The following is a 12,796-nucleotide window of genomic DNA, read 5'->3' as shown; positions in this document are numbered from 1 at the left end:
GAGATCAGGCAGAGTATTAGAGCGGTTGAATGTGTTTTCGTTCTTTTTATATTTCTCTTTTACATTGTTAGCTTTTCCTGTATCTTGTGTTAAGAAGTATATTATTATGTTCATGAGTTATTGTATTTAAACTAAGCAATTTTGTTTACATTATAAAGCACAATTATGTTTAAATGTTACAGTGTCTGTATTCAATTATTGTTAAGTTCCTGTATTTATCTGAGGTTGGGTGAATGATAGAGAGAGCTTTACAGCCCTAGCTCCACCTCTTTAATAAAGGCATTTTTCATTTTGTTTTATCTCATTATTCAACAATGTAGTAGCTGACTCGTTGGCTGAGTTCCGTGATGATGAGCTACAGCAGTACCTCAAGCCAGATTCTAACCTTCAGCTAGAGGAACTTACACTCGATAAGTCTTTACAAGTGGCAAAAAGTAAGCTAACTATGCTACTTTATTCTGGAAAAACAAGGTTACCCAACAATCCTCCTCAGCAGAACATTAATATCACAAAACAGTGTCCAGCTGCTATAAATGAAGATCAAATTCATTCACTTGATACAAAAACCCAGGACAGGAAAAAGTCTCTCCACCATATACTGCTCAGTTACTAAGAAAAGGGGAGACTAAAAATATTGACAGACTTACTGAAAAAGCCAGGAGTTTTAACCAGCGGACATTACTCGAAGATGTATGCCCACCATCGAAATGAAATAATCACCATTTGAATAAGGGAGTCAGTCAAACCCTGTCAAAAAAACTGAATGAAAACACATTTAAGGGAGTCAGCCAAACCCTGTCAAAAAACTGAATGAAAACACAACTTAAGGGAGTCAGCCAAACCCTTTCAAAATACTGAATGAAAACACAACTGAGGGAGTCAGCCAAACCCTGTCAAAAAAAAAACTGATTTGACTGAAAATTTTTTAGAGATAAGCCATTCGAGGATTACTTGGTCCAGAACTGTCCTCAATTCAAATCTGACCAAGACCAAATCTGTCACGAAAACAGACAGGCTTGGCAAAAAACTTGAAGATAGTCAAACAAACTCTTTCACGTACCACCCAGCAATTACAAAATCCCCAAGCAGCCTAACTGTTTTTCATCAAAATGTGAAGAATTGGAAATAAGATAGATAGACATAAACATTTACTTTTGGAGTCAGCTAAACCCTGACAAAAAAACTTAATGAAAACACAACTGAGGGAGTCAGCCAAACCCTGTAAAAAAACTGAATGAAAACACAACTGAGGGAATCAGATAAACCCTGTCAAAAAGCTGAATGAAAACACTACTGAGGGAGCCAGCCAAACCCTGTCTAAAAAAACTGATAAAACTCACCATGACTGAACAATTAAATGACAATTTGGAACAAAATGACTCATCTTTACAGTTTGATACATCCATCAATTCTCCACTCCAAAATCCAATTCAAACAGTACATGTAGTACAACTATACATGCAGATACAATTTCTACAGTGAAACTAATTAATCACGACCTTGTAGCTGCATTTGGTAGAAAGGATCATAGCAAGGGAGGAGTGGCCATATTTAAATCTAGTTTTATTGACAATACAACCAAAGAAATTTTAAGAAATGAACACAGTAAAGGGCTGGTTTTTGAAGTAGCAGCACTTAAGGTTCAAATTCATAAGAAAAATTGGCTGTATATAGTTGCTCTTTACAGACCTCCAAGTGCTTGTTCAGATGAAGGGCTTTAAGCATTAAAATAATGACTTACTAGAATTTCTACCAACTGACAACAGCTCAATTTGCATTTTAGGAGACTTCAACATTGACTGCTTGAATAGGACACAGGATAAAGAAAGGGAAAACAACAAACTCAATGAAGTAATTTTATCTTATAACATTCAGAGGATGGCTCTTCCACCAACAAGAATTACAAAGAATTCAATCTCATCAATAGACCTTTTTTGCTGTAACATGCCCTTAGACCATACTACAGTTGAGATCATGAATACTGGATTTTCGGATCTGCCAGTACTGCAAAATAAAAATTTCCTCAAAACTTAAGGCAATACCAACATTAACTTACAGGAGCTTCAACGGTCGAAATTTAAAACAACTTAAGGATCTATTGGAAATCCAAACATGGGTCAGAGTGAGGGATGCAACAGATGTAGAAGAGGCCTGCCCTAAGGTTATAAATACTATTACGGTAGCAATTGAAATAATTTATTCGGGAAAAAAGTCTCGAGATCCAAGTAACAATCAAAAGAAATACTTTGATCCAGAAGCAATTGTCCGTAAAAAAACGTTTTCTAGATGCCCAGCAAAAGAACATCCTGAGTGGTAAGGAAGAAGATAGACTTGCAGCTAATATAAGTAAGAAGACATATGACCAAAAATTAATAAGCATCCGTAAAAATCTGAATGCACAATCAATATCTGAAGCATCGAACAAAAGTAAAGCAGTTTTAAAAAGCATAAACAATGAAAGAGCTCCAATAACTTGTTCTTTAACCCCTTCCTCTCTAAACATCAATGGAAAAAAGTTGAGGACACCTTACAACTGGCTAATCATTTTAATGATTACTTTTCTACCATTGCAGAAAACGCTTTGCAAAAAGATTGGACTGTATCCAAGTTCAACCTCAAACATATTGTCAAATAATACCCCATGGAGAGTAGGCAGTAATCTCGAAAATCTCACACCTACAACTTTTAAGGAAATACACAACATTTTAACCTCAATGAAACCTACATACACTGTCTTAAGGTATCAACATTCCATCACGACTGCTAAAATATTGCAAAGAAGAACTTTCTTATCCTCTGATACAAGTAATAAATAGAAATATGGCTGAGGACATTTTCCCCTCCTGTTTAAAGATTGCAAAAGTTTATCCATTGCACAAACAAAGCTCCAAAGAGATAGTCCAAAACTATCAGCCCATTTCCTTACTACCTACTGTTTCTACGGTGTTTGAAAGGGTAGTCCTTAATAGACTCATAGAGCACTTAACACAAAATGATTTACTAGTCAAAATGCAACATGGCTTCGTATCAGTCAGATCTACAAATACAGCACTTGCAGATCTTGTAGAGTTCATTCATTGTGAATAATCTAGATGTTGGAAATACTGTTTTAAGTGTATTTTTAGATCTTAGTAAGGCTTTTGACTGTCTTGGACATGATTTAATTCTATCCAAATTAAAAGCCTTGGAGGTGCATGGCGTGGCAGCAAAATGGTTTTTCAGCTATTTGTCTAACCAAAGCCAACTCGTTGAACTAAAAGAAACCAAAAATGAAGAAACAAGAACCGTTAAATCTGAGAGAGCACCTATGGAGAGAGGTGTCCCCCAAGGATCTGTCCTAGAACCAGTCCTGTTTGTGCTCTTCACCTTTGACCTTCCAAAATATGTTCAAGACTATAGTTACACTGTAATGTTTGCTGATGACACAGTTTTGCTGTCTTGTGATAGCGCCACAGAGCAATTAGAGATCAAAAGTTTTATATCTGTTAACTTAGCACAAGAATACTGTTGTAAAAATGACTTGGTTTTCAATGAAACCAAGACCAAACAACTTATATTGGGAAGAAAGACAAGCTATCACCACTGCCAAACTTACAGCAAGTCTATACAACAAAACATCTGGGTGTAATTAAGATGAATGCTTGTCGTGGACCACCCACGTTGATTTTTTATGTAGCAAACTGGGCTCAGCTTTGTATGCAATTCGAGGAACTAGAACAATTTCCACTGTAGAGGCAGTTAAAGTCGCATACTATGCACTGTTTGAAAGTCATGTAAGATATGGAATTTTGGTTTGGGGAGGCACATCAGGAGGGAATCTTCCAGAGAGTTTTAGTCGTACAAAAGCGTGCTGTAAGGATACTCGCTGGGCTGAAGCCAAGAGAGTCATGCAAGGAAGCATTCAGGGAATTGGGAATACTCACAGTACCCTCCACCTATATAACTGAAGTAATTATGTATGCTGTACAAGAGAATCTACAGAGATTTAACCACATCCATACAAGACATTCCTAACAGTTTACCCTACCTGCACATCAGAGAAAGCCCTCCTATGCCGGAGGAAAGTTTTTCAATGCTCCCAACAAGTCTCCAGAATAACTTAAAAGAAGAAACTGAAAGACTGGTTCATTAACAAATCTTTTTACTCCATTGATGAATTTTTGTACAGAAATTATGAAACTCTGTAAATATTTAACATTGTATTGTTTTAAGTTAATATGACACACTTTCTAAACATGATGTTTATAAAATAGAGATTTTGATTCTGTAATACAAATACACCTCCATATTTTTACATAAAATATATGTATCCTGGGAGCCCATATTAGAATGTATAAATTGTAGGTAAAAAGTGGAGGGTGTGTCTTTAAGTTCTTAAGATATAGCAATTTTTCTGAGCCTCTATTATTCTCATTAATACAGCGTAAGTTTCTTGATCAGATATCTTAGGAGAGAATCCCACATGTAAACAGCAGGATGCTCCTTGTTGGTGATCTCAACATTGACAGTCTTGATGATTTCAAGCGAAGAGAACAGACTGCCTTGAATGAGCTGCTAATGTCTTATAACATCACAGACTGGATATTCCTCCAACAAGAATCACAAGCACACCCATTTCATCAATTGACATAGTATGCTCCAACCTTGAACTAAGTTCCATATTGGTCAAAGTAACTCAGACAGATCTTTCTGACCACACTGCCCACTTACGGGACTGGACATCCGCTCTTCACACCTCAAGACAACAATAGCAATTCGAAAGACATTTCAACAATGGCAATCACCTCTGCTTGAAAAAAATCTTTCAATCTAGAGTTGGGAAAGAGTACCGGTACCTATCAGTGGAAGCTAAGTTAGAGTACTCTATCTTTATCTCAACTCTGACATCAGCTCTCAACATAGCTTGCCCAATGACGAGACTAAGGAATAAGTTAATCAAACAAGAACATTTTCATCCCGATGCAGATCATCTAAAGAAATTTTTCCTTGAAGCATAAGCAAGATTTATCTTGCAACGATGACAGGGACAAAACAGATACAGGGACAAAACAGATATTAATATGAAAAAGAAAATGTACGACCTCAAGCTTAAAGAATTACCCAAGAATTTTAACAAGACTCATATTGACATGAGCTTGTAACAAAAAAAAGCCATTTGGCAAACAATTAATAGTGCGAGATCTTCGAAAAAGAAATGTCTTCATTCATCCTGGCAAACTTCCATGGAGAAGATACAGTGGATGGCCTACATGAAATAGCAGACATATTTAATGAGCACTTTATCAATATTGCTGATGAGATCCTAAGAATAAATAACTCCCAATCAAAGAATACACCACATTTAAAATTTCCATACGATCCAGTAAGTCACATTTTCACATAACATCTTCAGAAGAAGTCCTCAAGACCATTCAAAAATTAAAACTGTCTAATTCAACTGATGAAATATCATCAAAGTCCTTAAATTCTGTGAAGATGAACTTTGCCACCCCTTAGCTGATATAATCAATTATTCACTGGCTCAAGGTATCATTCCATCAAAGCTAAAAATATCAAAGATTTACCCTCTCCATAAGCAAGGAAGCAGACATGAAGTGCAAAACATTAGACCAATCTCTTTGGTACCCTCTGTTTCCAAAATAATTAAGAAGATAATGCTTTCTAGGCTGCTACATCACCTTTCCAATGATAATCTATTTCCAGAAAGACATCATAGCTTCCTGGCTGGGAGATCAACAATAACTGCTTTGACTGGACAATTGACAATATTGATGCCGGAAATACAATCACAAGTGTTTTTCTTGATCTAAGTAAAGATTTTGATTGCTTAAGACCATAGATTAATTGTGACAAAGCTGAGTTCTTCAGTATAAAGAATGTAGCACTAAAATGGTTTGATAGTTATTTAAGTGAATGTCAAACAATTGTTGTATTAAAGCAATAACTAAATAGACAGTCTAAGGAAGGGAGATCAGCTCCACAGACAATAATAAAGGGAGTCTCTCAGGGATCAGTGATGGGCCCTGTGTTGTTTTTGTTGTTTACAGCAGATCTTCCATCCCAAATCAAACCACATAGGTATCCAATTATGTATACTGATGAAACAGTGCTGATGACTGCTAATACATCTATTGAACAGCTTGAGATCAACAATCTCAGTCAGCATGACCCAACAGTACTGTGTTCAGAATGGCCTTGTGTTCAATGAAAATAAAACTAAATTGCTTGTGTTGGGAAGGCACAAGAAGGACATCATTAACCCTTCAAATCTACAAGTGGTCCAACATCTTGGAGTATTGCTGGAATTTCCATGTTGACGAACTAAATGCTCAACTCAGCACAGCCATTTTTGCCTTAAAAAGAGTGAAGGTAAATAAAACAACTTGTTGTGCTCTATTTGAGTCACGTTTTAGATGTAACTCTGAGGGGAGGCTCATCATAAGACAACCTCTAATGCATTATGATCCTTCAAAGAAAGCTGTTAGGATCATGGCCAATTTGAAGCCAAATGACAGCTGTTGAGAGGCTTTCAAGAATTTTAAGATCATGACAGTGGCTTCTCTATAAATCCTGGAAGTGATTCTGCATGCCTCAAGACTTAACATTCCAAACAATAAAGAACATCCATGGATGAAACACCCAACAAGATAATGACTTCTACCTACCAACTCACAGATCAATTCTGTTTCAGAAAAAGCCTGGATATGCTAGAGCTATATTCTTCAATGCACTTGCTAAAAATACAAAACACCAAGAAACTGAAAATATCACTGCAACAATGGCCCATAGACAAATCCATCTACTGCATCAACGATTTCCTTACCTGTGCAAGTGGTTAAGCACACTACTAAATAAATTATATGTACTTTAACTAAGATTTCTTAAGTTTACTTTCACATACTTTTATAACACAAACATTCTTTTTACTTTTGTTCTATTCTCCAAGAATATGTTTAATAAAGAATCTAAATCTGAATCTTGAAATTCTTTTGTGTTATTGGGCTATCTCCAAAATGGTAAATTTTCGCTTATGTTATAGCTATTTTTGTAGAGTATAAAATAATAATAACAATGCTCTCAGATGGCTGTCAAAAACACAATTTTTAATATTATTATCATTTAACATATTCCATTGCTCCAGTACCCCAGCTTGACTGGGAAGTACAGAAAATCTTTAGTGGTAAACCCCTCATTAGGTCATCCTAGATATGCCTATGAAAACAAGCAACAGCTTGATCTAACATACACAGAGAGAAGGGTTGTACTTGAATAGTGAGGTCCAAACCATTTCCAGTCTGAAGAGGGATATCACAAGGAGCATCTTAGGACCAATCTTTTTCATTTTATTTACTAATGACCACCCAGGTATTTGATGATACAGTGCTCCTCCTCAGTGACTGCAAGAAGTATCGGTTCACATAGCAACGGAGATGGCTGTTCAGTACTGCCACAACAACAAACTAGTGGTAAATTCCAGCAGCCACTCAAGGGACACAAGAAGTAGAACTGCTGCCAAACATTGAAGCATTGGATGTAGCCATATCCTTGGGTGTTACAATTGACAGCTGTCTCAAATGGACCACACATCTTGACAACCTTTACAAAAAACTGACCACAGCACTTTGTGTTTTTAAAGCACTGCTTTTTAAATGCAGTCTTTTAAAAGTTTAAAATGCAACAACTGCTTACAATGCAGTTTTTGAATCTCACCTTTGCTACTTTCAGCATAGGGCAACTCTAGTAAAGCAAATCTACAAAGAACCTTTATTCCGCAAAAAAGATGCATCCACATTTTAGCAGGTCTACCACACAGAGAAACTTGTAGAAACGCCTTTATGATCCAAGCTTTTTGATGCCCTGTCTGAATGCATCAAATCTCAGAACAGTTGTGATTCCATGAAGACAAAATGGTTGCTGCACAATTTATTGACGAATTCTTAAATTGGAAGTATTCAATGAAAACTTGACATTCATTATAACTAAATTATACCACTGTTTTGACACAGTCATAACTCTCAAGGAATATACAAGTAAAGTTTATCTTCTTTGGTCTAAAGGGAAAATTATACATAAGGCCACCCAAGCACTGTCATCAAAACCGTACATACATTCCAGATTTACATTTAAACCTATTAAACCCAACCTAATTGTCCATGGACTTGCCAAAAAGCCCTTAAAATGGTCTGTAATGTAGAGTTGAGTTGTAGAGTGTTCTGCTAAACCATCACATTTAGAGGTTTATATTTACACTAGACAGTGTAAGTGTAGACATGATATCTACTATAAAACCCTAACAATACCTACTCTACAGACTCAAGTATATTTTGTCTAAATACAAAGTCTCTTGTATTAATCAGGTGTGTATATTCACATAGGCCAAACAAGTTATTTTAAGACTGTGACTATGCAGCTTATGAGACCCACCCCACATCAGAAATATGCAGCAAATATGTTTCTTGAAATGTATATAGTACTCTTCAATTAAAATACCTCCTCACACACAGTACTGTACTTTTGTTGCTAAATACCTATTCAATTCCTCAAAAAAGAAATGTATGTTTCATAATTAAGTATCCAGATCTTGTACACTTTCTATATAAACCGTGTAATGTTTATTAATTTTTACATGTGAAACAATAATCTTATTTAACGTAGACTATATTTAGATATTTCTGAAACAATTAAATTAGTTATGATTAAACTAAAATAAATTAATTGTTAGCTTCAGAACAAATAATTAACCACCTATAAAAGCAGTTTGTCAGTTTAGAAAAATGAACAATTCTACTGGTGGTAAAGTTAGTACATTATGAAAATACAATTGAACTAATTTTATTTTTACACCACTTGTGTTTTAATTACTGAAAAATTATATCACTTACTAAATGATCTTTTTTCTCAATGCGGTTTTTTATTTCTTCTTAATCAATTATATTTAAACATTATATATAATATTAGAATAATTTTAGAGAATATTAGGAGCTAACTAACTAATAATGACTCAACATAATGAAATGTTCAATATTGATAAAATACTAAACATAAAGCAGAACAAGTATACCTTTGTGGTTGATACACTGAAACCTCTTAATTTATTTGCCATGGCAGATATTTTTACAATATAGATATTTACATGTACTGAAGGCCATAATGACACTTCACATAAGAAATTACAGAATACGTCACTCGCTATCAATGTATGCAGTCAGAATATACAAATCACCACAAAACATTTGAATAACAGCCTAAGCCTCAATCTGTACTAATTGAAACATTTCCTTGTAAAGTTTCTTAATTAAATTGAGATTAACAAACAGGACTAAACACTATAAATATTTTATTATACCTTATGTCTTTATGTAATATTACTACGATGACATTCCTCTGTATCACATACTAAATGTATAGTTGATGAATAAAGAATGATTTGTTTGGATCTAATATAGACATAGAGTGCAAGAGACAGCCTTCACTTCACGTAATGCTGTAAGTGAGTATTCACTACTTCTTGCATTGAACAGAAGTTATCATGAATGTCTGAAAGAATGGATATAATTGCCACAGATGTTAACATATTTATAGCATCTGTATAAATGCCAGTCTAGGGGTTGTGCAGACTTGTTCACAGTTCACATCTATAGTAATCTTTTATATGGTTTATATACATATATATATACATATATATATATATATACATATATATATATATATATATATATATATATATATATACATATATATATATATATATATATATATATATATATATATATATATATATATAAAAGATTACTATACATGTGAACTATAGACTATATATAATAAATATGTAAGAAAATACACTCCAAGTATGTTAGTATGCAATATAAAGTTTGAAATTTTATTTATGAGAGGAATTCATCCCTCATTTACAACTGTAGTTATCATAATAAAATATGATTTGGTGAGAAACAGGCTTTCAGCCTACATAGTCCGACTTGGTTGTACCCTATAGTTGTTCTTTTAATTGGGATAAATATTAATTGTTATAACATCCCATCTTTAAATTACAGTTGACTTTTCAACATTTTATCAGCCAGTTTTTCCTTTCATCTAAATTTTAATACAGGAGTAGGCTAAACAATTCAAACAAATAAGTGAATTAAGTATTTTCTCTAAAAATACTCTTAAAATCTATTTACATTATAAAAATAATAATTATATGTATTATGAATTATATCACTTTATAGATACACGCTGAAGAAAACACGGCAAGTGGAGGAATGTGCCCTCGGCAGCCATTTTGTTTTTACCAAGGCATGAAAACGTAGCGATAAACTTAATTGTTTATTAAGTGCAGTACAGTTGAGAGGCCTACACAACACAGGCTTACTAAGAAATTCAACAATTATCTAAAACCATTTAATTAATAACCTAACGATATACCGCAGTAAAATTGATAAAACACAATGTAAACTGACAGGTGCCTAATCATTTACTAAGCGGAAACGGCCTTGGTAAAAACCTACCGCTGGCTGAAATAAGTACTAGAATTGAACACAGAATCTAGTATATTTATGTATCCCTAATACAATGTATTGCACACTGCAATAAAGCATCATCAACTTACCTTCATTCGTTATCACTATTTCCCGTACTTGTTACACTCACTTCCAATCTTCACTACACTGAAGATAAACAAAATGGCGTCAACGAGGAACAGCAGCTTACACCAACGACTGTCAAAGCTGCCAACACAACAACCACGTGACCACTGCTCACATTAGGATTTTTTTAAGTAAGGGCAATGAAAAATATTGATTCACAATAATACATTTACTTGATTTACATTCATTGGGGAATGTAAATATATTATCCCATATAAACTGAAATAATGTTCTAATAATATAAATTGTCAGGGTTTAGAGTATTGTGGTAAAATACAAACATTTCGTAAAAGTATCTGATTAAATAATAGCAATGTGGATACAAAGAAACATATGGACTGAAATATGTAACAGTTTAAAACGTCAAATTAGCATATACTGTATTATTATTAGTCTGCCTAGTTACAGTATCATATTAATTGTATTATGATAATTACTAATAGGCAAATAGAACGAATACAGTTAGTTATACCAGTATGTTGACTTAAACGTAGCTCCTTTGGTTATTTAACTTATCAACGTGGCTTGTTGTTAACCTTTGTTTGAGCAAAACAATACACAATAGTTTCACAAGGTTCGAATCGATTGCTGTATCGATACCACTCAATTTATAAACAACATTCGGTATGTAGTATATCGATTGTTGTTACGACCTTAGCCAAAATGCCTATATTATACATTTATTATTTATGGTTGAAATATTGTGTTCTTTTATGTCAAGGTCCCCTTCATTGTGACAAATGTATAAGGTTGTTTTTTTTTTTGTTATCTTTAGTTATAGTATATTGTGTGTTTTTTTTTTAATCTGGATAAGGTTGCGGCTCTATCTCGGAAACTTCAATCTTTAATGAAATCACTAAAATATTAATTTTAGTGCACAATAGTTCACTACAATGTATTCATAGCGAACATTTATGCATAAAGAAGATAAAAATTAGTTCTGAACCACTTATCTCGACTCAACCCAATACCTTTTCATTGGTAATGTTTCTTATTGAAATATCAAACAACTTGAACTTATCGATGTATTGTGACAAACATATTTATATAGTTTATTCAACTTATTTAATATAATCCATGTATATCATGTTTATTATAACAGTATCGATAGTATCGATACGTCAATCAGCCTCTGTTGAAGGTGTGTGTATTGTTTAATCATCTTCATTATTTGTAAAATATTTTTTTCAAACTTCAGAAGTACTTCATCCATGACAATCCTCACAAATCTACCTAATCATCATACAAATACATACTTGCTTTGCATTATATCAGTGTTTAGTTATTTGAATGGACAAATATACTTGTCATGTAATTGCGTCGCCGCAATGTACGATGTCTGGCCTTTATCAAAACGTTGTACATTTAAGTGTTAGGGTTTAACTTTCCAGAAAATTTACATTGTATCCATATGAGTATTGTGCGACAATTTTTGTTCTGGTTATCTAGTTATGCTCCTTAAAGATAGGTAATTATTATTGTTAGAGTTTACTCAATATAACATGTGCTTAATAGTTTTCTGTAATATATTTCCAAACACTGTTTCCTTTGTTTACCTCTACAACAAAGTCGTTTCAGATAGACAGTTTTTAACATTGTATGTAATACCTTCTCATAGACTGATACATAATCAGAGGGTCATCCAGCAGGTAGTTAAAAATTTTGAACCTCAATGTAAGTAGTGTTTCTTGAAAACAGCAGGACACGTAATGCCACTGTTTCCTTTGGAGATTGTACTGAAACCGGATATGTGACTGTGTAAAAATATAACACAATTATTATTATTATTGATAGTGGATGATCGAATAGGTCGCAACATTATGGCTTCAAAGTAAAAGTGATACTCTAGCCATCTGCAATGTCAGATAAACAGTGATTTGATAGTCAATTATTCATCGTATTATTAGCCTCTCTCTCCGCAGATGGCAATTAGAACGTTCACTTCTGTCCTGCATCAACTTTGGAGTTTCTATTGTATAACTAATATAATTAAAGGTAAAAGAATAAAAAATACTGTATCGTCCATACATTTTTGACAGTATTTTAGGATGGTTTCGACGGTCTCATTATTAAACTGAGAAACACTTTACATTTAAATATTCAGACTCAGAAGACACATCATAGATCATACTAATTAATTGCCTTTGGCA

The sequence above is a fragment of the Homalodisca vitripennis genome, chromosome 3 (genome assembly GCF_021130785.1).
Source record: "Homalodisca vitripennis isolate AUS2020 chromosome 3, UT_GWSS_2.1, whole genome shotgun sequence".
NCBI lineage: Eukaryota > Metazoa > Arthropoda > Insecta > Hemiptera > Cicadellidae > Homalodisca > Homalodisca vitripennis.
This window is presented reverse-complemented; position numbering follows the sequence as displayed.